Below are 26114 nucleotides of genomic sequence, written 5' to 3' on the forward strand. Positions count from 1 at the left end.
CTTTCTTGAGGCTCAAATCTTAAACAAGAGCTTGAAGAGTTCAACAGAAAAAGTTCTGGTGCGCGCTCGGCGTCCACTGGCGAGGACGCTCGGCGTCCTGGTGCGCGTCGTCCACTGGCGAGGACGCTCGGCGTCCACTGGTGAGTGCGTCCTTCCGATGCGTCCTTGTTCAAGCCGATCGTCCAAATAAGCGTGCAGAAAAGAAAAGCGTCACGCTCCTGACAGGCGTCCAAACAAGCGAGAGAAACTGCCTTCTTTTCCATATTTCTTGGTGGAAAGAAGTACACGTGATCAGGCAACTTTCGCCTTCTTACTTCTCACTGAAACACATAACGAGGGAGAGGGGACGTTGAAGCGTCCTCTTCTATAAAGCTTCTTAGAGGGCGCGAGTCCTTCCGAGAGCTCCAACCCTTGTGCGGGGAGGACGCCTCGGAGGACGAGAAGCAATCCTTCAGGATTCGTGCATGTGCACGCACTTTGGCAGTCTGGGGATTTTCATCAGAAACTGCCGAAGGCACGCCAGATCGGTGGGTTCCCTGTAACCCTCCTTCGGCTTTCGACATGCCCTCTCCTTGGTTCTGGGAGTTCGACAGAGGTCTAGACCTAGAGGCGTTATAAGGCCGATCTGACGCACCCTCCACTACACAAGGGGCACTGTCACTGCACTTAGCCACTTCACTATTGCTCTCTAAAGCAAGCACTTTCGATTCTAAGTTACGAATCGAAATAGTATAAGAGAAAGGGCAATAACCTCTACAGACACTGTTTTAGGGCCCCGAAGGCAACATTACAGGGTTAGGCGTAACAAAAACAGAAGTAGAACCTCTTCACAACAATGAAGGAGAGCGATCACATCTCGCAGAACATAGTCATAACCCGTAGGCCATACTACAGCGTTAGGCAAAATATAAAGTCTACCGGTAAGGTTAGCAGTATCACTACCCTGACTTTCGTAATTGATTAATGCGTACATACTAAACAAAACTTTTTTCTTACGGGAATTAGACACGTTTACTGATTAATTGCGTACATACGAATCATACTTTTTCTTACGGAAATAGACATGTTTACTGATTAATTGCGCCCCCCAAGTGCGGAAACTACCGAAGCTTTCGGTAGCCACACCCTATCTTTTGCAGACAACACCCTCTGAAACTAGCTTAACTAGATTCAGATATCTATGCAAAAAGGAATCAAATTCAAATCAATTTAAGATAGCGTATGCCTAGCCACAAATCCAAGTAAATAAATTAAAAGACAATTAGGATAACTTAGCGGCAAATGAAGTTTCCAAAAATCCTAAGCCGGAGGTACTGAAAATGATATTGTTATGATACAATAAAGTTTGTTCATACTTACCTGGCAGATATATATATAGCTGTATTTTCTGAAGTCCGACAGAATTTTAAAAACTTCCGACACACGCAGTGGTCGGCAGGTGGTTAGTACCCATTCCCGCCGCTGGGAGGCGGGTATCAGGACCATTCCCATTTTCTATTCATAATTTTTATTTCCACTGTCCCCTGAGGGGAGGTGGGTGGGTACTTGACTATATATATCTGCCAGTAAGTATGAACAAACTTTATTGTATCATAACAATATCATTTTGTTCATGAAACTTACCTGTCAGATATATATATAGCTGAATCCCACCTTGGAGGGGGTGGGAAGGACAGAATAGGAAGGATTTTGGGAAAACAAACAATGCATGCCAGATGATTTACATCTTGGTTCCACCTGTTAGCATAGCTGACTTCGTGATTACTGTCACCCAAGTCTGCTTCTGCGTAAACTAGAGTTGCCAGCGAGGTAGAGACCTGTAATGCTGGTGCGCTCTAGATGATCGTCAATGGGGGCGTGACCACAATGTGACTAGACCATATGACCATACTTCTGAGGGCACCGAAGCTAAAACCACCACCTGACCTAACCTATCAAAGTTAGTTCCATAACTTCTAGGCTAAAGAAAAGGAACGCGCTCAAGCGACCAACCCTTCAAAGTTAAAAGCACACCTATCCCTTTTCTATAGGATAGGATTCGTGTTGCTTCCTGCACCCAATAATATATCTACGGATATGTAGTGGTCCTAGCGACTTACGGATCTGAAATGTCGTCTTCACATCCCGTCGGGAGTGTGAAGCGAACACAGAGTTGCTTCGCTAAAGCGTGGCACTCAGGATGTTACTGAGTGTCATGCTCTGTTGAAATGCTTCCGAGGCCGCGCCCTCACCTCTTGAGCATTCATATTAAGAAAAAATCTCAAAATCTTTATGCAAACATAATGAATGAGACCCTCTAAAGAACTCCTTGGCTATAATGCCAGGGTGTTCTTGGACAAGAACCAGTCTGGTCTACGGAACATCGCAGATTGTCGGTTAGTGTGAAGCGAACCCAGAGTTGCTTCGCTAAAGCGTGGCACTCAGGATGTTACTGAGTGTCATGCTCTGTTGAAATGCTTCCGAGGCCGCGCCCTCACCTCTTGAGCATTTCATATTAAGAAAAAATCTCAAATCTTTTATGCAAACATAATGAATGAGACCTCTTAAAAGAACTCCTTGGCTATAATGCCAGGGTGTTCTTGGACATGAACCAGTCTGGTACTTTTTAGGAACACCGCAGATTGTCCGTTGACCTTGACTTTCTATAGTTTTATCAAGATAAAACTTGAGAGACCCTACAGGGCACAGGACTCTCTAATGCCCTTGCCCAATAATTTGTGCCATACCCTTGGTCTCCAAGCCTTCGGGGGTCAAGGGTTAGACAGGTTTTCGTTCTTATCAAGAACGGAAGGCTTAGAGGACAGACCTCATTATGTCCTTAAAGCCAAAAACCTCTGATGATGGCTAAAACCTCACTAACCCTCCTTGCCGGGGTGGCTAGAGCGGTTAGAATATTAGCCTTTCTGGTCACGTGTATTAAGTTCGCAGAAAGGATAGGTTCGAAATGCTTTTGGCATCAGAAACTCAGACTACGTCTAAGTACCATGCCGGACCTTTGATCCAGAGAATTTCAAGATCTCCACAGGACCTCAAAGATCGTGAAGCTTTGTTTGTTTGACAGAACCGAATCTCTGAGCCTAGAGGCCGTCAACAACATATTTGCATATTCTACAATAGTTAGGACTTCTATCTTATCTCAATACTTCATACGGAAAGATAGAACCATAACGAAATTCACAGAGGTAGAGGAACAGTCATTTCCCTTCACTATCTCCAGAAACGGCCCCCTCGAGTGAAAACTGAAAATAGGTAGCACTGCTTTGCCTTGGCCAAGAGACTGCCATTAATCTTGAAGATCTTATCGTTTCTCGATAGTCTGAACGCCTTCAGACCTTAGAGAGGAGAGATATTTTGATACTTCACTAAGTGACGATGTTAGATTACACCGATTCTCTCGGGAAGGGTCTTTGGACAATTCTCTGAATTACCTGACCTCTGTGAATCCAACCTCTTAGAGGCCAACATGTGGCGACTAAAGCTAATCCTCTAGGATCATGAATAAGGGAACAACTTAAGAGGAAGCTCTTCGTCTTCAATATTACGAAAAACTTAACGAAGGACGCCCTCAGTCTCTCCTCACTTTCGACATACTTCTAAGTGAGGATTACTCAGACGTCAGTAGTTGTGCCTTCGATCGAGAAGACCCGCACGGACGTGCACTAGTTTAACGAACCTCTTGAGGATCGTTACGTTCCGTGCCCAAGCCATAACCAATTCTCTCTTCTCGAGCTATGTGAGAGCTGAGAAATTATCCGAGATGATTTGGGCCACTCGATCCAAACTCACCCTTCGAGGAACTGGAGAGCCGACCAATTTGGCTTCCAATTCTTCAGACAATGTGCCAGAACATCTGTTTCTCTGTTCGGATGTCTGGCACCCTCTCGCTATCACCCGAGGTGATCCTCAAGCCGTTGAGAGAAAATTAGAATTACAAGATCTTTGATGTTATTCCAATTTCTTCGTGAGGAAAATTAGTAGAGGTCTGAATGCTGTTTATTCAGGGAAAAACAAGCTTCTCCAGCGAGGAAATGGTCCCCAGCAAAACTCATCCATTCCCTCACTCAGCCTGCGTTCCTTCCCTAAATAAGGCTGCGCTTTGCATAAGCAGGAGAGCATTATTATAGTGCTATGCCGCGGTAGATTCGTACAGAATGTTACCGTGCGGTAAACCCGCACCTAACAAGTATAAGAGATATCTTGTTGAAATTTTCTAAGTAAACGGCAGGTATGATCATTCAAGATTACTAGAAATTTTCTCAACCCGAGGCTAAAAATCCATGATTGTAGGGCAGAGAGACGGTTATTCAGCCATTCCCGCAAGGGAGAGAGACGTAACCAACCGCGCATGACACCGAGCTAGCCGGTATCTGCAAGTAGATCACAGTAACAGCAGCCTTGATCATCGTCTCGCACTATGTGCCTGAGTTGCCAGCTACTCCTTTTACGAAGGGATAGGTATGAAATTATCGAGCAAAAGGAAACTCTCAAGCAGGCATATTTAAACGAAACAAAATTCGCTAAACTACAGAAGCTGAGTTGGTGTTGCAGTTCAATTAGAATACTTCTCGTCTAAGTCGCAATCCGTAGAATAACTAGGATATGCGCCTACCCCTCGGACAATTCAACTGCTTAGTAGAATCATGTCGCGAGGTTAATATAAGTAGTATATTTATAGTATTCTGAAACAAACGATCTCCATCCTAAATTCTTTCCTTCAAGAAAACAAAATAAGGATTGGAGATCGACCACCTTCGATCTCTATCAAAAAGAGTGAAGGAGAAGTCTTCCTCGAAGGAAAGCTTCAATGGTGAACAGAATACTATCTGCCTGAGTTGCCAGCTACTCCCTTTACGAAGGAATAGGTATGATATTATCGAGCAAAAGGAAAACTCTCAAGCAGGCCTATTTAAACGAAACAGAATTCGCTAAAAACAGAAGCTGAGTTGGTGTTGTCGTAACAATACCTGAAGAGTTGTTCTTACTCCGAAAACTCTTGGAAGGTTGAAGGGAGTGTCAAATAAATACATTAGAACAACAGTTCTTTCGGCTTCTATCCGCAGAGGTAAATACGATATGCGTATATGACTTGACCATGCTTTGTTAGCAAAATGACGCAAAGATAAACTACGTAAGTTTATTGTTAGTAATTTGAACATCGAATTCTCTACTACATCTTTCCTCGACGAGGAAGAGAGAAAGAAAGGAAAACGACTGTCCACGTTCTAATGAACGAGACTTTTTAAAAGAACTCCTTGACTCTTTGCCAAGACTCTTTTCCAAGAAAAGGGAGTAATATTCGAATAGAGATCATCAAGAGAGAACCGAGGATCGAAAAAGACCGTTCAATGTTCTTATGATATTGGACAAAAGACTTCCTGGATAGTCTACAAGTCTTTCTCTTAACCCCGGATGAGCCTCTGAAAATGAATGAGAGCTCTTCGAAATTTGTTAATGAGTTTATCCGCTTAAACGATAAAAACGTTAAAATCTATGTCAATGAGAACTACCCCATTATGAGGGGTCCCCCACTTAAATGACAATGGGGAAAACGTCCTGACTTGACAAAACTATTAGCAACTTTGCTAATAGGGGAAAACCCTTTAACATGACCGAAAGTCACCCAGGAATCCGAGGTATATAATCTTCCCGATTCTCAAAGAAATCGATGAAGAGGAAAGAGGGATCGAAGAAAAAATTCGGGTATGTCTCTCCGCTAACTCCGAATCCTTTTAAAAAATTTCTGTAAATAAATGTCCTCAACAGCAAATAAGACGCCTTCAACAAGTCTTTTCTCTCGCAAAGCGTCCTGCCGAGCTTCCACCGAAGCGTCCTGGCGAATGTCCACAAAAGCGTCCTACTGAGCGTCCTCAAAAGCGTGCTGGAAAGCGCCCTGCTGAGCGTCCTCAAAAGCGTCCTGCCGAGCGTCCTCAAAAGCGTCCTGCTTAGCGTCCTGGAAAGCGTCCTGCTGAGCGTCCTCAACAAACGTCCTGCTTAGCTACGAGCGTGTCTGAGCAGAGAACACCAAGTCTTCTGAACGACGTTTCAGAGAGGAACTCGTTGAGCGCCTTGATGCATGCAAGGCCCGCCAAGAGGCGTCTGGCGAGCGACCTTGCCAACATCTCAATGTATGATGAACCGCGTTTTGCGTATGACATTGAATATTTTTAAGGGACGTCCTCATGCGAGTCTCCATGGAGAGCCGCACGCTGCCCTGAAGAGTGTGAACACTAAAGGAAGACGTATGGCTTTCGTCTTCCGCAAGGTGCTTGCCGAGCGTCCTGGAGAATGTCTCTACTTATAGGACGTCGAGCACCTCCAAAAGCTCCCTCACGTCTAAATTGCCCTTCTTATGCCGACAACATAACGTATACGGAGCGCCATGAGGAGAGGAGACGAATACTGAGTTGCTCCTCCAAAAGGTGGAATCAAGAATGTCCTTGATTACCAAATTCTTTTGGAATGCTAGCGAGGTTGAAACAGCTCTAACTTCATGAGCGTTCACTCGCAGGAGGCTCAAATCACTCTTCTGGCAAGATGAATGAACCTCCTTAATAATGTATAAGTGATATATACATGAGCGTTCACTCGCAGGAGGCTCAAATCACTCTTCTGGCAAGATGAATGAGCCTCCTTAATAATGTATAAATGATGTATACATGAGCGGTCACTCGCAGGAGGCTCAAATCACTCTTCTGGCAAGATGAATGAGCCTCCTTAATAATGTATAACTGATATATACCATGAGCGTTCTTTAGGGGGCGCGAGTCCTTCCGAGAACTCCCAACCCCTGTGTGGGGAGGACGCCTCGGAGGACGGAGAAGCAAATCCTTTCAAGATTCGTGCACGCGCACCGATCTTTAGCAGCCTGGGAAGCGTCAACAGGTTCTGCCGAAGGGACGCCAGATCGGTGGGGAGCCCCGTAACCCTCTTGGGCGGGCTTTCGACATGCCTCTCCTGAGTCATGGGAGTCCGACAGAGGTCCAGGCCTAGAGGCATTATGGGCCGATCTGACGCCCCCTCCACAACACAAGGGGCACTACACTTCACAACACTGATTGGAGAGCGAGCACTTTAGTCTAAGATTACTTGATGTAATCCTCTAGCAGACACTTCTTCTAGGCCCGTAAGCCATACCACAGGGTTAGGCAAAATAAAATCTACAGGAGGTTAGAAGGTTCATTATTTCTAACTTCTGTTTACTGTGGAGGAAAAAACTCCTGATTCTAACACGCTCTAAAATGCGTAAATGAATCCTCCTTCTTCCGTAATCAGTCACACATTACACTAATTACCTTATGCAAAGAAAACATGTAACGTCATATATACTAAGCGAGTGTCTACCGAAAGTTCCGGTAGCCTCACCTTACCATGCAGACAACAAAGTCTGAAACTAGGCTAACTAGCTTCAGACCATCAAATGCAATGAAAAATCTACGATAGCGTATGCCTAGCCACAAAATAATCCAAGTTAATAATCGAAAGAATAATTAGGATACTTAAGTGGCTAATGAAGTTTTTCAAAATCCTAGGCGGAGGTCTGTAAACAGTTGTTTACCGACCGGCGACAGAAAAAAATATGAATAGAAAATGGGAATAGTCCTGATATCCGCCTCCCAGCGCGGGCGGGAATGGGTACTACCACCTGGCCGCCCACTGCGTGTGCCGCGAATTTTAAATTCTGTCGGACTTCAGAAAATACAGCTATATATATATCTGTCAGGTAAGTTTCATGAACAAACCTCAAATTCAAGGCGAGGAGATAGTAGAGGGAAAAAACTGAGTCCCCCTATGCTTCCTCTCCCAACACCATTCCCGCTACTGACAACGGTCCCAATCTAAAGCAGTTCTCGTAAGTAGTTTCTACCTCCTTTACATAGTGCGATGCAAACACCGATTTTGACCTCCAGAATGTAGTTTGCATAATGGAGGATAGAGACATATTCTGTCTGAAAGCCAATGACGTTGCTACTGCACGAATCTCATGCGTCTTCACTTTCAGCACCCTAAGAGCATGTTCCTGAGTTTGGGCATGCGCTTCTCGGATCAAACTCCTCAGGAAAAAGGACATTGCATTCTTTGAAAGAGGCCGAGACGGGTCTTTCACCGAGCACCAGAGCCGGCTCTCCTCTCCTCTCACAGTTTCTGTCCTAGTCAGGTAGTGTCTGATGGCTCTGACCGGACACAATGTACGTTCCTCATCTTCCGACACGACTAAGTCCATTAGGTTCTTTATCTTGAAAGAACGGGGCCAAGGATTCGAAAGATCCTCATTTTTAGCAAGAAAGTCTGTTACATAAGAGCAAACTGCATTGCCCTGGGCAAAACCCACTTCCTTACTCATCGCCTGCAACTCGCTTACTCTTCCTGCGGTGGCTAAGGCGACTAGGAATAGTGTTTTCCTAGTTATGTCCCTCAAGGTTGCAGAATTCAACGGTTTGAATTGGGGGCCGTTGAGCCACCTTAAAACTACATCCAAGTTCCATTCCACTTCTTCAGGCTTGAAAATCGAGGAACTAAAGGATCTGATCAGGTCACTGATGTCCTGATTTGACGAAATGACGTGGCCTCTATGCTTGAAAACCGATGAAAGCATGGCCCTATATCCTTTAATAGTTGAAGTGGCCAACTTCTTGGTGTCCCTCAGAAATAACAAAAATTCCGCAATTTCTGTTATAGATGTCTCAGAAGAAGAGATGCTATGTCGTCTGCACCATGACCTAAAAACTCTCCACTTGGTCTGATAGAGCTTGGCAGAAGAGTTTCTTCTGCAGCTAGCAATAGCCTCTTGACGCCCTTCACGAAAACCCTTTTACTCTGACCAGGTTCCTGACAGTCTGAATCCTGTCAGGGCCAGAGCAGACAACCCTTGTTGATATCGGTTGAAATGGGGTTGTCTGAGAAGCGATGGATTTTGTGGAAGTAGTCTGGGAAAATCCACCAGCAGATTGAGAAGGTCCGGGAACCACTCTTTCCTGGGCCAGAATGGCGCTACTAGGGTCATTGTCACATTCTGGTGCGATTGAAGCTTGTTTAAGCCCTCTCATCATCCCGAAGGGAGGAAAAGCGTAAACGTCCAGTCCTGTCCCATCTAGCAGCATCGCATCTGTTCTCCACGCTAGTGGTTCTGGAATAGGAGAACAGAAAATGGGAAGGCGATTGTTCCTCGATGTGGCGAACAGATCTATCGATGGTCTTCCCCAAAGCTTCCAGAGGTCCTGACACACACTCGTTCAGAGTCCATTCTGTAGGTAACACCTGATTTACCCGACTCAGTTCGTCTGCAAGTACGTTCATTCTCCCTAGCATGAATCTTGGAAAAAGGGTGATCCTCTTCTCGTTTGTCCAGGTGAGGAGATCTTCGGCTATCTTGTTGAGAGAGAACGAGTGGGTCCCTCCCTGCTTCTGTACATATGACAATGCTGTGGTGTTGTCCGAGTAGACCGCTACGTTTCTTCCGGTGACTAAGTGGTCAAACGCTTGTAGCCCTCAGAGGATGGCCTTCAATTCCTTCCCATTGATGTGCAAGGTCTTTTCTCATTCTGTCCACAGACCTGACACTCTCGTCTCCTAGGAGGGCTCCCCATCCGCTGTCTGAGGCGTCTGAGTCTTTCCCTTGAATGCCACCAACGAAGATCCATCTTTATCTCTTCCGTCAGGGGGAAAACTAGTGAGTCCGACTGTGTCTTCCGAGACCAATTTGGTTTCAGGAACTGAAGCGGCCTCATGTGTAGGCGTCCTAACCTGACAAAACTCTCCACTGAAGCCAGGGTCCCGAGTAGGCTCATCCATTCGAGCGCTGAGCAGGACGGGCAAACCAGAAATTGCTGGACTGTCGACAGGCAGGACTCTATCCTCTTCGGGGAGAGAAAAACCTGAAAAGCTAGAGTGTCTAGTATCATCCCTAAATAGAGAATCCTCTGAGTTGGAATCAATTGGGACTTCTCCGTGTTTACTATGATACCCAATTGTTGTGTCAAAGTAAGTGTCTTCTCCAAGTCCTTCACACATTGATGCCTGGATCTGGCTCCCAGGAGCCAGTCATCTAAGTAAAAATGTTATTGTTATAATACAATTAAGTTGTTCATACTTACCTGGCAGATATATATATAGCTGTATTCTCCGAAGTCCGACAGAATTTCAAAATTCGCGGCACACGCAGTGGGCGGCCAGGTGGTAGTACCCATTCCGCCGCTGGGAGGCGGATATCAGGAACATATTCCCATTTTCTATCATATTTTATCAGTGCCACTGTCTCCTGAGGGGAGGTGGGTGGGCACTTTAATTATATATATCTGCCAGGTAAGTATGAACAAACTTAATTGTATTATAACAATAACATTTTGTTCATGAAACTTACCTGACGATATATATATAGCTGAATCCCACCTTCGGATGGTGGGAAGAGACAGAATAGGATTTTTGGGAAACTAAATTAGTAGATGATATACATCTTGGTTCCTCACCTGTTAGCATAGCCGACTTCGTGATTACTGTCCCCACCAAAGTCTGCTTCTGCGTACTAGAGTTGCCAGCGAGGTAGAGACCTGTAATGCTGGTGCGCTCTAGATGATCTGTCAACGGGGGCGGGTGACCACAAGTGACTAGACCATATGACCATACTTCTGAGGGCAACAAAGCTAAAACCACCACCTGACCTAACCTATCAAAGTTAGTTCCATAACTTCTAGGCTAAAGAAAAGGAACGCGCCTCAAGCGACCAACCCTTCAAAGTTAAAAGCACACCTATCCCTTCTATAGGATAGGATTCGTGTTGCTTGCTGCCCCCAATAATATATCTACGGATATGTATGGTCCTAGCGACTTACAGATCTCAAATGTCGTCTTCACATCCCGTCGGGAGTGTGAACGCGAACACAGAGTTGCTTCGCTAAAGCGTGGCACTCAGGATGTTACTGAGTGTCATGCTTTGTTGAAATGCTTCCGAGGCCGCGCCCTCACCTCTTGAGCATTCATATTAAGAAAAAATCTCAAATCTTTATGCAAACATAATGAATGAGACTTCTTAAAAGAACTCCTTGACTATAATGCCTAGGGTGTTCTTGGACCATGAACCAGTCTGGTCTTTTACGGAACACCGCAGATTGTCCGTTGACCTCGACTTTCTATAGTTTTATCAAGATAAAACTTGAGAGACCCGACAGGGCACAGGACTCTCTAATGCCCTTGCCCAATAATTTGTGCCATACCCTTGGTCTCCAAGCCTTCGGGTCAAGGGTTAGACAGGTTTTCGTTCTTATCAAGAACGGAAGGCTTAGAGGACAGACCGCATATGTCCTTTAAAGCTAAAACCTCTGATGATGGCTAAAAACCTCACTAACACTCTTTGCCGTGGCTAGAGCGGTTAGAATGTTAGCCTTTCTGGTCACGTGTATTAAGTTCGCAGAAAGGATAGGTTCGAAATGCTTTTGGCATCAGAAACTCAGACTACGTCTAAGTTCCATGCCGGAACCTGCGATCCAGAGAATTTCAAGATCTCCCCAGACCTCAAAGATCGTGAAGCTTTGTTGTTTGACAGAACCGCCCAATCTCTGAGCCTAGAGGCCGTCAACAACATATTTGCATATTCTACAATAGTTAGGACTTCTAGCTTATCTCATACTTCATACGGAAAGATAGAACCATAAAGAGATTCACAGAGGTCGAGGTGGAGGAACAGTCATTTCCCTTCCTATCTCCAGAAACGGCCCCTCCGATTGAACACTGAAAATAGGCAGCACTGCTTTGCCTTGGCCAAGAGACTGCCATTAATCTTGAAGATCTTATCGCTTCTCGATAGTCTGAACGCCTTCAGACTCAGAGAGGAGAGATATCAGATACTCACTAAGTGACGATGTTTAGATTACACCGATTCTCTCGGGAAGGGTCTTTGGACAATTCTCTGAATTACATGACCTCTGTGAATCCAACCTCTTAGAGGCCAACATGCGACTAAAGCTAATCCTCTAGGATCATGAATAAGGGAACAACTTAAGAGGAAGCTCCTTCGTCTTCAATATTACGAAAAACTTAACGAAAGGACGCCCTCAGTCTCTCCTCAACTTTCGATATACTTCTAAGTGAGGATTACTCAGACGTCAGTAGTTGTTGCCTTCGATCGAGAAGACCCGCACGGACGTGCACTAGTTTAACGAACCTCTTGAGGATCGTTACGTTCCGTGCCCAAGCCATAACCAACTCTCTCTTCTTGAGCTATGAGAGAGCTGAGAAATTATCCGAGATGATTTGGGCCACTCGATCCAAAACTCACCCTTCGAGGAAACTGGAGAGCGACCAAATTTGGCTTCCAATTCTTTCAGAAAATGTGCCAGAACATCTGTTCCTCTGTTCGGATGTCTGGCATCCTCTCGCTATCACCCGAGGTGATCCTCAAGCCGTTGAGAGAAAATTAGAATTATTACTAGATCTTTGATGCTATTCCAATTTCTTCGTGAGGAAAAATTGTAGAGGTCTGAATTGCTGTTTATTCAGGGAAAACAAGCTTCTCCAGCGAGGAAAATGGTCCCCAGCAAACTCATCCATTCCCTCATTCAGCCTGCTTCCTTCCCTAAATAAGGCTGCGCTTTGCATAGCAGGAGAGCATTATTATAGTGCTATGCCGCGGTAGATTCGTACAGAATTCTGTTACCGTGCGGTAAACCCGCACCGAACAAGTATAAGAGATATCTTGTTGAAATTTTCTAAGTAAACGGAAGGCATGTTCATTCATGATTACTAGAAATTTCCTCAACCCGAGGCTAAAATCCATGATTGTAGGGCAGAGAGACGGCTTATTCAACCATTCCCGCAAGGGAGAGAGACGTAACCAACCACGCATGTCACCGAGCTAGCCGGTACTGCGTAGATCACAGTAACAGTTACAGCAGCCTTGTTCATCGTCTCGCACTATCTGCCTGAGTTGCCAGCTACTCCTTTTACGAAGGGGCTAGGTATGAAATTATCGAGCAAAGGAAACTCTCAAGCAGGCATATTTAAACGAAACAAAATTCGCTAAATACAGAAGCTGAGTTGGTGTTGTCGTAACAATACTGAAGAGTTGTTCTTACTCCGAAAACTCTTGGAAGGTTGAAGGGAGTGTCAATTAAATACACTAGAACAACAGTTCTTTCGGCTTCTATCCGCAGAGGTAAATACGATATGCGGATATGACTTGAGCCATGCGTTAGCAAAATGACGCAAAGATAAACTACGTAAGTATTGTAGTAACTTTGAACATCGAATTCTACTACATCTTTCCTCGACGAGGAAGAGAGAAAAGAAAGGAAAAACGACTGTCCACGTTCTAATGAATGAGACTTTTAAAAGAACTCCTTGACTCTTTGCCAAGACTCTTTGCCAAGAAAAGGGAGTAAAATTCGAATAGAGATCACAAGAGAGAACCGAGGATCGAAAAGGACCGTTCAATGTTCTTATGATATTGGACATAAGACTTCCTGGATCTAGTCTACAAGTCTTTTTCTTACTCCCCGGATGAGCCTCTGAAAAATGAATAAGAGCTCTTCCGAAATTTGTTAATGAGTTTATCCGCTTAAACGATAAAAACGTTAAAATCTATGTCAATGAGAACTACCCCATTTATGAGGGGTCCCCCACTTAAATGACAAAACGTTTAGTATCTTGACAATGGGGAAAAACGTCCTTACTTGACAAAACTATTAGCACTTTGCTAATAGGGGAAAACCCTTTAACATGACCGAAAGTCACCCAGGAATCCGAGTATATAATCTTCCCGATTCTCAGAGAAATCGATGAAGAGGAAAGAGGGACCGAAGAAAAAATTCGGTGTATGTCTCTCCGCTAACTCCGAATCCTTTTTAAAAATTTCTGTAAAGGAATGTCCTGTGGAGAGTCCTGAAAAAACCTCCTCTTGACGAGCGTTTAGAAAGCGTCAAGCGTCCTAAGAAAACGTCCTGAACAGCAAATAAGACGCCTTCTACAAGTCTTTTCTCTCGCAAAGCGTCCTGCCTAGCTTCCACCGAAGCGTCCTGGCGAATGTCCACAAAAGCGTCCTCATAAGCGTCCTGCCGAGCGTCCTCAAAAGCGTCCTGCTTAGCGTCCTGGAAAGCGTCTGCTGAGCGTCCTCAAAAAACGTCCTGCTTAGCTACGAGCGTGTCTGAGCCGAGAACACCAGTCTTCTGAACGACGTTTCAGAGAGGAAACTCGTTTGAGCGCCCTGATGCATGCAAGGCCCGCCAAGAGGCGTCCTGGCGAGCGACCTTGCCAACATCTCAATGTTATGACGAACCCGCGTTTTGCGTATGAACGTTGAATATTTTCAAGGGACGTCCTCCATGCGAGTTCTCCATGGAGAGCCGCAAGCCGCTCCTGAAGTGTGTGAACACTAAGGAAGACTTATGGCTTTCGTCTTCAAGACGGGCCTTAAAGACCTTCAAACCTTCTTACAAAAGACAGTTGGCCGCCTGTGCGACAACTTGCGTCTTAGTAATGCAAAAGAACATCTCCAGAAACGCACTCAGCAAAGGAACGCCGAGCGTCCGAAAGACACCCTCGCAAGGTGCTTGCCCGAGCGTCCTGGAGAATGTCTCTAACTTTAACTAGGACGTCGAACACCTCCAAAAGCTTCCTCACTTCTAAATTGCCCTTCTTATGCCGAACCAGAGAAAACATAAGTTGTTTTGACTGTGCAAAGCAAGCTTGCCGGACGTCAAACTTATCAGCTTGCTTTTTCGAAGTACAGCGAACGTTACATAAGGTATAGACGGAGCGCCATGAGGAGAGGAGACGAATACTGAGTTGCTCCTCCAAAAGGTGGAATCTAGAATGTCCTGATTACCAAATTCTTTTGGAATGCTAGCGAGGTTGAAACAGCTCTAACTTCATGAGCGTTCACTCGCAGGAGGCTCAAATCACTCTTCTGGCAAGATGAATGAGCCTCCTTAATAATGTATAAACGAGCGTTCACTCGCAGGAGGCTCAAATCACTCTTTCTGTAAGATGAATGAGCCTCCTTAATAATGTATAAACGAGCGTTCAAACGCAGGAGGCTCAAATCACTCTTCTGGCAAGATGAATGAGCCTCCTTAATATGTCCCTTAGGAAAAGAGCCAGCGCATTCTTCGAAAAGGGTAAATGTGGTCTCTTTACTGTTTCATCCTCTCGTGACGAGAGAGAGGACGTGAAGTCCTCCCTTCTCTAAAGCTTCTTTAGGAGGCGCGAGTCCTTCCGAGAGCTCCAACCCTGTGTGGGGAGGACGCCTCGGAGGACGAGAAGCAATCCTTCAAGATTCGTGCACGTGCTCGATCTTCGGCAGCCTGGGAAGCGACAACAGGACCTGCCGAAAGGAAGCCAGATCAGCATGAAAAACCCGTAACCCTCCTTCGGCTTTTGACATGCCCTCTCCCTGGTTTCCTGGGAGTCCGACAGAGGTCTAGGCTAGAGGCGTTATGGGGCCGATCTGACGTTCCCTCCCCCTGACGAGAGAGAGGACGTGAAGCGTCCTCTTCTCTAAGCTTCTTAGAGGGCGCGAGTCCTTCCGAGAGCTCCAACCCTTGCGTGGGAGGACGCCTCGGAGGACGAGAAGCAATCCTTCAAGATTCGTGCACGTGCACGATCTTTAGCAGCCTGGGAAGCATCAACAGGTTCTGCCGAAGGGACGCCAGATCGGTGGGGAGCCCCCGTAACCCTCTTGCGGCTTTCGACATGCCCTCTCCCTGAGTCCTGGGAGTCCGACAGAGGTCCAGGCCTAGAGGCATTATGGGGCCAATCTGACGCCCCCTCCACAACACAAGGGGCACAACACTTCACAACACTGATTGGAGAGCGAGCACTTTAGTCTAAGATTACTTGATGTAATCCTCTAGCAGACACTTCTTCTAGGCCCGTAAGCCATACCACAGGGTTAGGCAAAATAAAATCTACAGGAGGTTAGAAGGTTCATTATTTCTAACTTGTTTACTGTGGAGGAAAACTCCTGATTCTAACCCGCTCTAAAATGCGTACATGAATCCTACTTCTTCCGTAATCAGTCACACATTACAACTAATTACATTGACTTATGCAAAGAAAACATGTAAACGTCATATATACTAAGCGAGTGTCTACCGAAAGTTCCGGTAGCCTCACCTTACCCCACACTGCAGAAAACAAACAAAGTCTTGCAAAAGTAGGACTACCTATCTTCAGACATCAAATGCAATGAAAAAATTTACGATAGCGTATGCCTAGCCACAAATCCCAGTCAATAATCGAAAGAATAATTAGGATACTTAAGCGGCTAATGAACGTTTCAAATCCTAGGCGGAGGGTCTGTAAACAGTTGTTTACCGACCGGCGACAGAAAAAATATGAATAGAAAATGGGAATAGTTCCTGATATCCGCCCCACCAGCAGCGGGAATGGGTACTACCACCTGGCCGCCCACTGCGTGTGCCGCTAATTTTGAAATTCTGTCGGACTTCGGAGAATACAGCTATATATATATCTGGTCAGGTAAGTTTCATGAACAAAAGCTGTGTTGATCCCCATCAAATGCAGCTACTTTCCCAGAGAAGTGAGAATCCGAGTAAATACTTGAGGGGCGGTTGACAGACCGAAACAGAGAGCTCGGAACTGGAAGACTCTCTTCTTGAAGACGAATCTCAGGAACTTCCTAGAGTTCTGATGGATGGGGACATGGAAGTATGCATCCTTCATGTCGAGAGATACCGTCCAGTCGCCCGGTTGGATGGCTGACATTACCGATCGATTGGTTTCCATTCGGAATTTCATCTTCCGGACGAAGAGGTTCAGAGCGCTTACATCCAACACAGGTCTCCATCCCCCTGATGCCTTGGGGACTACAAAGAGCCTGTTGTAAAACCCTGGGGAGTTCGTGTCTGTTACTTCCTCTTATGGCCTCTTTGTTGATGAGCTCTTCTACTTCTTTGGCTAAAGCCAAAGCTCTTGTTGATCCTGTCGAGTATGCTGTCAAACCGACAGGTGTATTGGACAGTGGTGGATCCTGCGTAAAAGGGATCACATATCCTTCTCGAAGCACCTGAATTACCCACTGTTCTGCTCCTCTTCGACTCCATTCCTCCCAGTAGTCGTGGAGTCTTGCCCCCACGGGTGTGTGAAGGATTCCGATCATTTCTCTGTCTTAAAGGGAAGGTTTCTTGGTAGAATTGGAGGTGGTTCATAGGTTAGTTCTTAGTCTCTGCTGCCACCTCGACTTACCTCCTCGAAAGGGATGTTTTTGTAGAGAAGCTTTGGCTCTTGTCGCTGGAGGTTCCTTAGGTCTTCTCGCTGACTGAAAAAGAAGATCATTGGTGGACTTTTTCTCGAGGTCCGACAGCACATGCTTGATGGTTTCTTCTGGAAACAGGTGAGATTTACTCGGGGGAGAACAACAATGCCGATTTTTGGTTCGTATAGGGCAGCCAATTCCCCTGAACAGTCTCTCACTGCCCTGTCCGCACAGGACAACACATTGAGCCAGTCGGCAGAAAAATCCTCATCTAGAGACTGGCAATCTTCAATTTTCCTGGCTAACGCTGCAATAGTCCAATCCAGAAAACGGAAGACTTCGATCAACTTGTATAAGTTCTTCACCAGGTGATCCAACTCGGGTGAAGAGAACAACACTTTCGCAGCCGAGAACGCTGCTCTTCTGAGAGAGTCCACAAGACCGGAGAAGTCTCCTTAGGAGGAGGCAGAAACTCCCAAAGAAGGAACTTCTCCGGTCACATAAAACCTGTAGGTTTTATTCTGCAGCTTCGACAGAGGAAAGGCGAACGAAGCCTTGCCTGACTCCCTCTTCTTAGCAAGCCACTCTTCTACTTCCTTCAGTGCTTTCTATGAGGACTGAGAAAGAACTGGTTTCGGTTACCCCGAAGGCGCTGATCTCCTATCCTTCACAAACTACGACGGAGGTGAAGAAGGCGAAGCTGGTTCAAAAAAAGTCCGGATAAGTCTGTAAAAGAAACCTTAACAGACTAGAATAAGCAGAAAAGGGCTTCGAATCCTGGTCTTGAGTTTCCTCTTCCGACAGGATGGCCGATACCCCGTCTTCCTCTTCCATCTGGCTCGTTGTCTTCTTCAAAAAGACCATCAATTCTTGAAGTTGATGTTTAAAGGGACCCACAGCAGAATCCTCTAGCAAGGGTTTGGCCTTCGCATCATCCTTAGGCGAAGACTTAAGTCGTGGCTGTCGTACGGCTCTTCTTCGAAAATGAACGACTGGGAGTTGAAACAACACGAGACGTATGAGGCGAACGAGTCGAAGCAGCTCGAGGCGAACGAGTCGAAACAGCTCGAGACGAATGAGGCGAACGAGTCGAAACTCCTATCGATACACAACGAGGCGAGGCAGTCTCGCAAGCGCGCGAGTGATGTAACGCACGTGAGCGTCTATCTCCATCCAAAGTTACACTATCCGATGAGGACTGATGATCTTCCCGGAAAAACTGGTCCGGTGCAAAATTGCAGGAAGGTTGTGGACTCCAGTGCTCCTTGAATTTCTTAACAGGCGGCGACATCCCTCTCGTACTCTGGGCATATCTCTTCAAAGGACGCGACACTAAATCACTCCACACTTTTCGCCTCGACACAGGCGACTGCACTTCCGAGTCAGACGAAAACTGCGCGTCACTGATATCTACGCCTTTCCAGCCGCGTTTCCTGGGCACTCGCGAGTCGACTACGTCGACAGAGTCGGCGACTGACCGTGGGCAAACTCCCCCAGTCTCCCTTCAACCTCCGGTATGTCTTCTCCCGGAAAGTGGGGAGCGGGACAGGGACCTTCGTCTAGGAGAACAGAGGTAATGGACAGCCGCCTCCTCGGACACAACACTGACACTTGGCCTAACACTGGCCTTTTCACTTGACTTCTCTACGAACGCACGAAACGACATACCCAAATCCATAACAGATTTTGCCAAGAACTCAAATTTCTTGTCCATCTTGGACTCTAACAAGGAAATGGTGTTGGGATCGGAAACATGGGATACCTGGTCTGGAGTAATTGGTACTGAAGTTGGAGGACTATCAATAGGTGACATATTCGATAAAAGTGGAGTAGATAGTGGCGGTTTGTTTGCCTCTAAAGGCACGGGAGTTGTCTCTACTCTAGTTTTACTACCCGCTCTAAGAGCTGCTTTCCTTTTCCTATCTTTGTCCATCTTATCCAAATGAGTTTGAAAAGTCTTCCAACCTTGTCCATCTAAACTACGGCACTCATCACAAGTTAATTCCTTGCTACAGCACTGACCCCTACATTTAACACATTTGGAGTGCGGATCAGAACAGTTTAGCTAATCTAGTTTTGCAGCCACTGCTGCAAAACCTAACTGAAGAAGAACTAGCATCAGACATCTTTGTAATAACTTGTAAATAACTAGGCAGCTAACTGATGAAGCTAAAAAGCCAACCAAGAAATTGTACATCACCAAAAAGAAAAAATCCACAATGGCGACAAAAGTCAACTGCAACAACAAACCACCGGTGTTACCCCGTGGCCGGCAGAAAACGAATTGAAGTCTAAAGCTCAGCAGTGCCAAGTATTCCCGAAAGTAGGAGGGATCTGTATCACCTACACAAACAATGGCAGCGCTGCTACCGCCGCCAGGAATTTGAATTTTCGACTGCCAGGTAAGAAAGCGTACAGCTAATGTAATTGTTTGGTAAGTCACTTTTGTGACATTCACATTTCACAGTGGTGCTGCCATCACTAGTGCAGGTGATAGTTATCTGCCCACATTCCCGACCACCAGGTATGACAACACAGCATACTTACTCCAATTCATTTTCTGCCGGCTCCTGAGTAACATTGGTGGTCTTAAGCAGACATTTTGTCATCTTGTTGGATGGTTGTTTTACTTTCCCACAATTACATCTAGTGTAGCTTTTTTGTATCCTTTTTCACTGTCATGCCAGACTCCAGTTCATTTGGAGTTAGGTTCTGCACCGAAGGGTGCAGAACTAGATTAGTTAAGGCATTTATGACTCACATTCTAGATGCATTAAGTGTAGGGGTCAGGGTTGCAATAAAGTACTTATGTGTCTAGAGTGTCAGGGATGGGATGAAAATAAATGGAAAGTGTTTATTTCTCACTCAGAGAAAGTACTGAAAGATAGGAAGAGGAAGGCAGCTCTTAGGGTTGTAAGTAAAGCTAATTTAGCTTCTTCTCCTTCTCCTTTAGTAGCGGAGGTTCCTATTACTTTTCCTTCAAGAGCTATTTCTCCCATCCTAAGTCCTTCTACTCCTGTACCAGGACTTATTCTGCAAGCTTCCACCATGGCAATGCCATTGTCAGCCAAGGCCTCTTCCCAAAGATTGTTATACTGACAAATCAAATTAAAAATCTCGATGTACAATTTTTGCAGCTCGGGGAGTATCCACGTCCTTGGGGAGAGGACCCTCCATTCCTTCCAAGTCGTGGTTGTTCCAAATTGCCCTCTCTGCAGGTGAAACCTCCACTAAAACCCCCATGATCCCTCTAATGGTTCTCTGCTTAACCCAAAGAAGTCAAAGAAACAGGTGAGAGGGGCCAGGCACCCTTTGTTGACCTGCCGGAGACTGAAGCCTCGGCAGGAGAGGAAGGCTGTGACTGTCTGTCAGACTGAAATGATAATCGCTATATGTGTCTGGGAGAACTCCTGTCATTCGAAGTGCACAAGAGCTATCCCAAGGAGAGTAAATTTGTTCACGTGAACATGAGTTTGAGCTGCCCGAGAGAAGTCATGCCCTGTAGGGCGAGAGCATGGTCTGTCCTAACAAGGTGCAGGATTTGTCCTGGAGGACGAGGCCTCTATAATTAGATCCAACGTGCGAACCCTAGGGTCGGCATTGCCTACTTGGGACCCGTGGGAGCTGTGTCCTGGGATGGGGATTTGAAGGTTGGGGTGATGTTTGCACATTGCACACCCACTCTATTTAGTATAGTACACATCCCGGTTGGGGGACCGTGAGTAATGCGCATCAGATGAAGCCTAAGGGTAAGAACCTTTGGAGGCATGGGGTGTGGAGACTCGTATTCAGCGAGGATAAACTTTGGCAAGGGGCCGTGCCCTGGACAACTATTCTACTGTGTTGGGAATGGGCCAACAGGATGGAACCTTGGAACTCTGTACAGGAGAAGGAACTACACCAGGCAATAGGGATGGCCTTGGTACCATGGCTGGTCCCAAGGTGCCCTGCTTCTGAGCCTTGGATGTCCACACACACCCGAGACTTGGGTACCTTGTCCTGAGACAGGAGGTAAGCACATTTTATGAGAAGCTTACCCAAGGCAACTGGACTAGGATATGATTTACTCTAAACTGTGCTGCTCTGGATACCTCCAACCCTAGCCCAGACAGTGTGAAAATAAACCAACAAGCTACTAAGCTTGTTTAATTACTCGCTGTTAAATCCAGATAAGATTTACCTAACTCAGTTAGTTAAACTGGAACAGAGCACTACACAATTCAAGATTCACTGGAAGCGAGCATACTATAACAAGGGGTTATGTACAATTTCCTAAGGTCTGGTATGTTGAAATTCACACATCAGTGGTTAATATTGTTAAAGACGGAAAACACTGAAATGGCTTATGTATAAATTTTGTAATAAAACCAATACTAGTATTCATTAAAGTAACATCTATTTATCTTAAATTCAAGATACCGGGGCTCTGTGAACTCATCTTCACAAGTAAAAAATGTGAGAAAATTAGTATGTATAAATGATATTGTTATGATACAATAAAGTTTCATACATACTTACCTGGCAGATATATACAATTGAAGACCCACCCAGCCTCCCCGCAGGAGACAGGTGGAAGAGAGAATCTGATTAGAAAACGGGAATAGTTCCTAGTCCTGCCACCCAGAGCAGGGCGGTAGATCACCTGACCTACCTGTAGCGAGTGCCGCGAAATTTGAATTTCTGTCGGGGACGACGGAGTCGATAGCTATGTATATATCTGACAGGTAAGTTGAATGTATGAAATGGTTTTTTCAGGCATACATATTTTCCATGAAAAACAAAATTGTGGATGACCAATAATCTTTCAGTACTACTAGGCATCACAAGAGATTATTATATAATAATAATATCTGGTAACATCAAGGCTTTAATCCTTGTAACAGTATTTTAAAAGGTCTGAATGCACTAAACTCATATTATTTCAGTGTTCTCTAGTAGATGATTGCTGTGCACACTTTCTTACCAGCCATTTTTTACTTTGACTTGGAAAGTTATTTTGTTGTTTTCTCTGACAGACAGACTGGTGTTTTTAAGTTTTGATAGCCCAATAAGGCCTGAAGAAGGTTTAGTAATCTAGTACATGGTGCCACAAGGAACTTAATCATGCTAGAACTCATTAGCTAGTAAGTAACATGTTAAAACAATATAAAAAGAAGTGAGAACTCTCATGGTGTTAAAAAAAATGGTATGTAATTCTAAGGAAGAGCTCCACTCTAGAGAAGTTACTTATCAATGAATTTTTTGGACAGAACAACATAGAAAATGGTATATTTGATGAAGCACAGGTGAGATAAATTGAAAAATTTACTAAAACAATGTGAGAACTTTAATGTCTTATGTTTTTATGCAGAACAGATAAACATGACACCAAGTTTAGTACCAGCACCTGAAGGATCAATATAAAGGCATAAACAGAAGATGGAACCTTTCTCACAGTATTTAGAAGTTATCTCACAAGTGCTACATTAATCTACATACCACCTTCTATATTAATCAGTAAAGAAAATTGTACTGATAAACAATATCTGCAGGTGGAGCTCTTCCTTAGAATTATACATAGGCTACCTGCAAAAATTGAATTTTTCCTATACGTAGTACCTACCTATTTTGGCCTATCCCTATGCGATATACTAACTCAACCTCACAGCTATTGCCCTAGGCTGTGCCACCAAAATAAAAGGTAACTTTTTACTTTATTAGAAGGCCCACTCACATGAATGTTGAAACAAATAGTAAATATCTCATTAATGGTAAATTTGCAATGGATTTTAACCCAAGTGATGCTAGGGGGTTGTTACCAAAGGACGACAGCAATAGTATTATGCATTAGCAACATCAGTAATGGAACCAAAATTTTCTTGCTAATTTTTTAACTTATCACCTAATGTTATACATGGTTGTATTTTCCTTGTTTCGCAGATTAATAATAAAAAATGAAATACAAGATATTTAGAAAATTAATATTTAAAAAGCATATATTTTGGAAAGAAAAAGTTCTTTTCAAAAAATGCATTTTAGTTTTGGAATGCTTTATGCCGTATTTTCTGAGATAATTTCACATTTTTTTCATGACAATATTACTCCTTAGCTATTCAAGAAACACCTATAAAATTGCAAAATATATACAGCAGTTATTAATCGGTTGAATCGGTGTATATGTATGTGTGTATTTAATGGACATATGCAAACAACTTTTAAACCAATATTACTATTGTCACTGTCGCTATAATTATGTGTCTATATCAGTATTTGATTGAAAAGAATAAGCATCATCATCAAACTCCATTATCACTAAAATTTACAATATAAACAAGGATTTATATAAATTTTTCATAGTTATAAATTCAAGATATGAAAGCCTCCCTGGTCCTGCCCCCCAGGGCTAACAGAAGGTTTACAATTATGCTATTTTGATATACCTATGATTAAGAGAAATCTGGCCCCTCTTATGTCCAAGAGTGAGCTGAATGGCTGGTGAGACTGTTGACGTCACTGAAACAGAGCTAAATGGAGGGGCTAAATTAACCCCAATATTTGAAAATTAAGCGTCGATAATATTGACGTCGTCCATACACGACATATATAAAGCGTCGATTTTAGCGACGCGCCACACCTTGTGGGTTAACATGCTATTTGTAATAGGCAGAGCCTATTATAGATGCATAAGAACATGACAAAATTGCCAAGGTAAAAGCAGGCACGCCATCATTACTATATAGAATTACCCAAAAATGAACTCTAATACTAAAAATTGGTATTCATAAGTTTTGAAATAAAATACCTTGGCCTATGGAGCGAGTGCAGAATGACTGGAACCCGTTCTGCAGACAAAAACAAACCTAACCTTTCTAGAATGCCATGTCCGACCTAACTAGACCTTACCTTCCTAACCTCAGTTAGGCTGGGGGTAGTTTCAACGTTCCCTTAACCACCCAAAATACATAAGACTTAGGCTAAAATTGGAAAGGCCTTAGCCTATCCTGTTGTTCTGCAAACTTCCTTCAAATAGGTAATACTGCTAAAATCCTGTAGGCTAGGCCTAATAGGAAAAACTGTGATCGTTCATAACAAAAATTAAAACCCTCCATAGTCTAACACTACTACTAGCTTAGTACCTAGTAATGGTTCCGGAACGCCTACTAGTACTAGGTACTAGGCTAATAGGAATAGGCCAGTGGGCTAAAAAGTTCGGTGACCTCGTTTGTACCGAGATGCAAGCCTTGACTTAATAAACAAGACCAGTTTGTAAATACGCTAGGTTAGCCTAACTGAAGTTTATCGGGAAGCATAAATCACTTACCCGGGAAAAACTGGCTCTAAACTGTCCTGAGCAACTCCTGTGTGGTAGGCCTACCGCCAGCCTTGAACTTGACACCAGTAGGCCTACCTATCAACAATCACAAAGCCCTGTTTAAGCAACTACCTACAGACACCATATTCTACTACAACAAAAGATTCACCTAGTATAGAACTTGATTTACCTGCCACAACCTGTCACTCGAACTCCAGCCACAGAAATAGAAGTGGGCGAATTGGCACAGACACAAACACGCCTCCTCCTTCGTCCCTTCCAACACAACCTGTTTGGTTGGAGCCAGGAAGGAGAGACTTTGGACAGACCGAGATATTAATAGAAGTTGCCAACTGTAATTACATTGGCTTCAGGAAGGTTGGTGCTTTACCTTGCACCTTGTGTGGGGGGGGGGGGGGGGGGGGGGTTGGGGGGGGGGGGGGGGGGGGGGGTTACAGCTTTCGTCATCAATCTAACTATTCTCCGGACTCAGAGTGATAAAATAACTGTATAAAGTCCACGTTTCTCTCTCTCTATCCCCCACGGAAAATAGTAGGTATATCTAGTTGGAACTTGTTGCGGTAGAATTAAGCATTTTTGTTAGGCAAGAGTCGAGGAAGAGATGTAAGATGAAGATAAAAAATATGTAGGCTAAATAAAAATACCTGCAAGTACTTAACAAAGATGCATAATAAATAAATAACACGGGTCTAAGTGAAGCAACATGAATATGGATATATCACTTAGCATATTCAATTTCATATAAAACGGCTGATTTTGACATGTTTTCGTAATAAGACGATTTCCTGTGTAATTAGGTTTAGTTGGCTGGTGAGAATACTGCATATCACGATAGATCTTTTATACATTCATGCAATATCATTTGGCAAATAATACTTCCAAGATAATGGACAACTTTCAAAGAAAAACATTTTTCTTAGTTCCTTCATTCGCAATGACGCGTCTGTGATTGATAATTCCTAATAACAATCGTATAATTACATCATTAGTCATGTAAAAAGGTTCCATAAATATAAAAGAATACAAACATGTCCAAAAAAAAATATATAAAAAGGTGAAGGCCTGGGTGACAATGTACCGTAGGCCTACCTATTTGAAAGAATGCTTTAATAAGTATCTGTTGTTCATCATCATTACTGAAAGTCTTACTGTGAATATCATGCTGTAAATTAGCATTTTCTCTCTATCAAAGTTTTGTCATCATGGTAGCTCGAGCGACTCCAATCTAACGATATTATCAAATTAAAAGGCTGCAGCTACAGATCTCGGGGCATTGTACAGTGAGATGGCTCTTAATTCAAAGATTTCATGAAATAAAGTCTATTAATCTTTAGACAACGTTAAAAATAAGGCACAGGATAAAAATAATGGCTAAGTACTGTTCCAAGGATAGGCTATTGTTATGAAGAGAGTTACAAATCCAAGGATATTATTCGAGAAAATATAGATGATGTGAATATACTATAATAAAAAATTAGGTTGTATTATGGATATTATTAAAAATGGCTACTAATTTGACAATATTAAAATGGACACCAAACAATCAAATAAAGTGGTTATACTAATCTAAGGACTATGATCATATCGTCATCGTGCTTA

At 44.1% G+C, this 26114-nt stretch overlaps 1 pseudogene; it reads right to left on the reverse strand.

Annotated features, from left to right (window-relative positions):
* LOC135222487 (uncharacterized) overlaps positions 1 to 24892 on the reverse strand; it is a 62971-nt pseudogene extending 38079 nt beyond the window's left edge.
* Between the last annotated feature and the right edge of the window lie 1222 nt (positions 24893 to 26114).

The sequence above is a fragment of the Macrobrachium nipponense genome, chromosome 3 (genome assembly GCF_015104395.2).
Source record: "Macrobrachium nipponense isolate FS-2020 chromosome 3, ASM1510439v2, whole genome shotgun sequence".
Lineage (NCBI taxonomy): Eukaryota > Metazoa > Arthropoda > Malacostraca > Decapoda > Palaemonidae > Macrobrachium > Macrobrachium nipponense.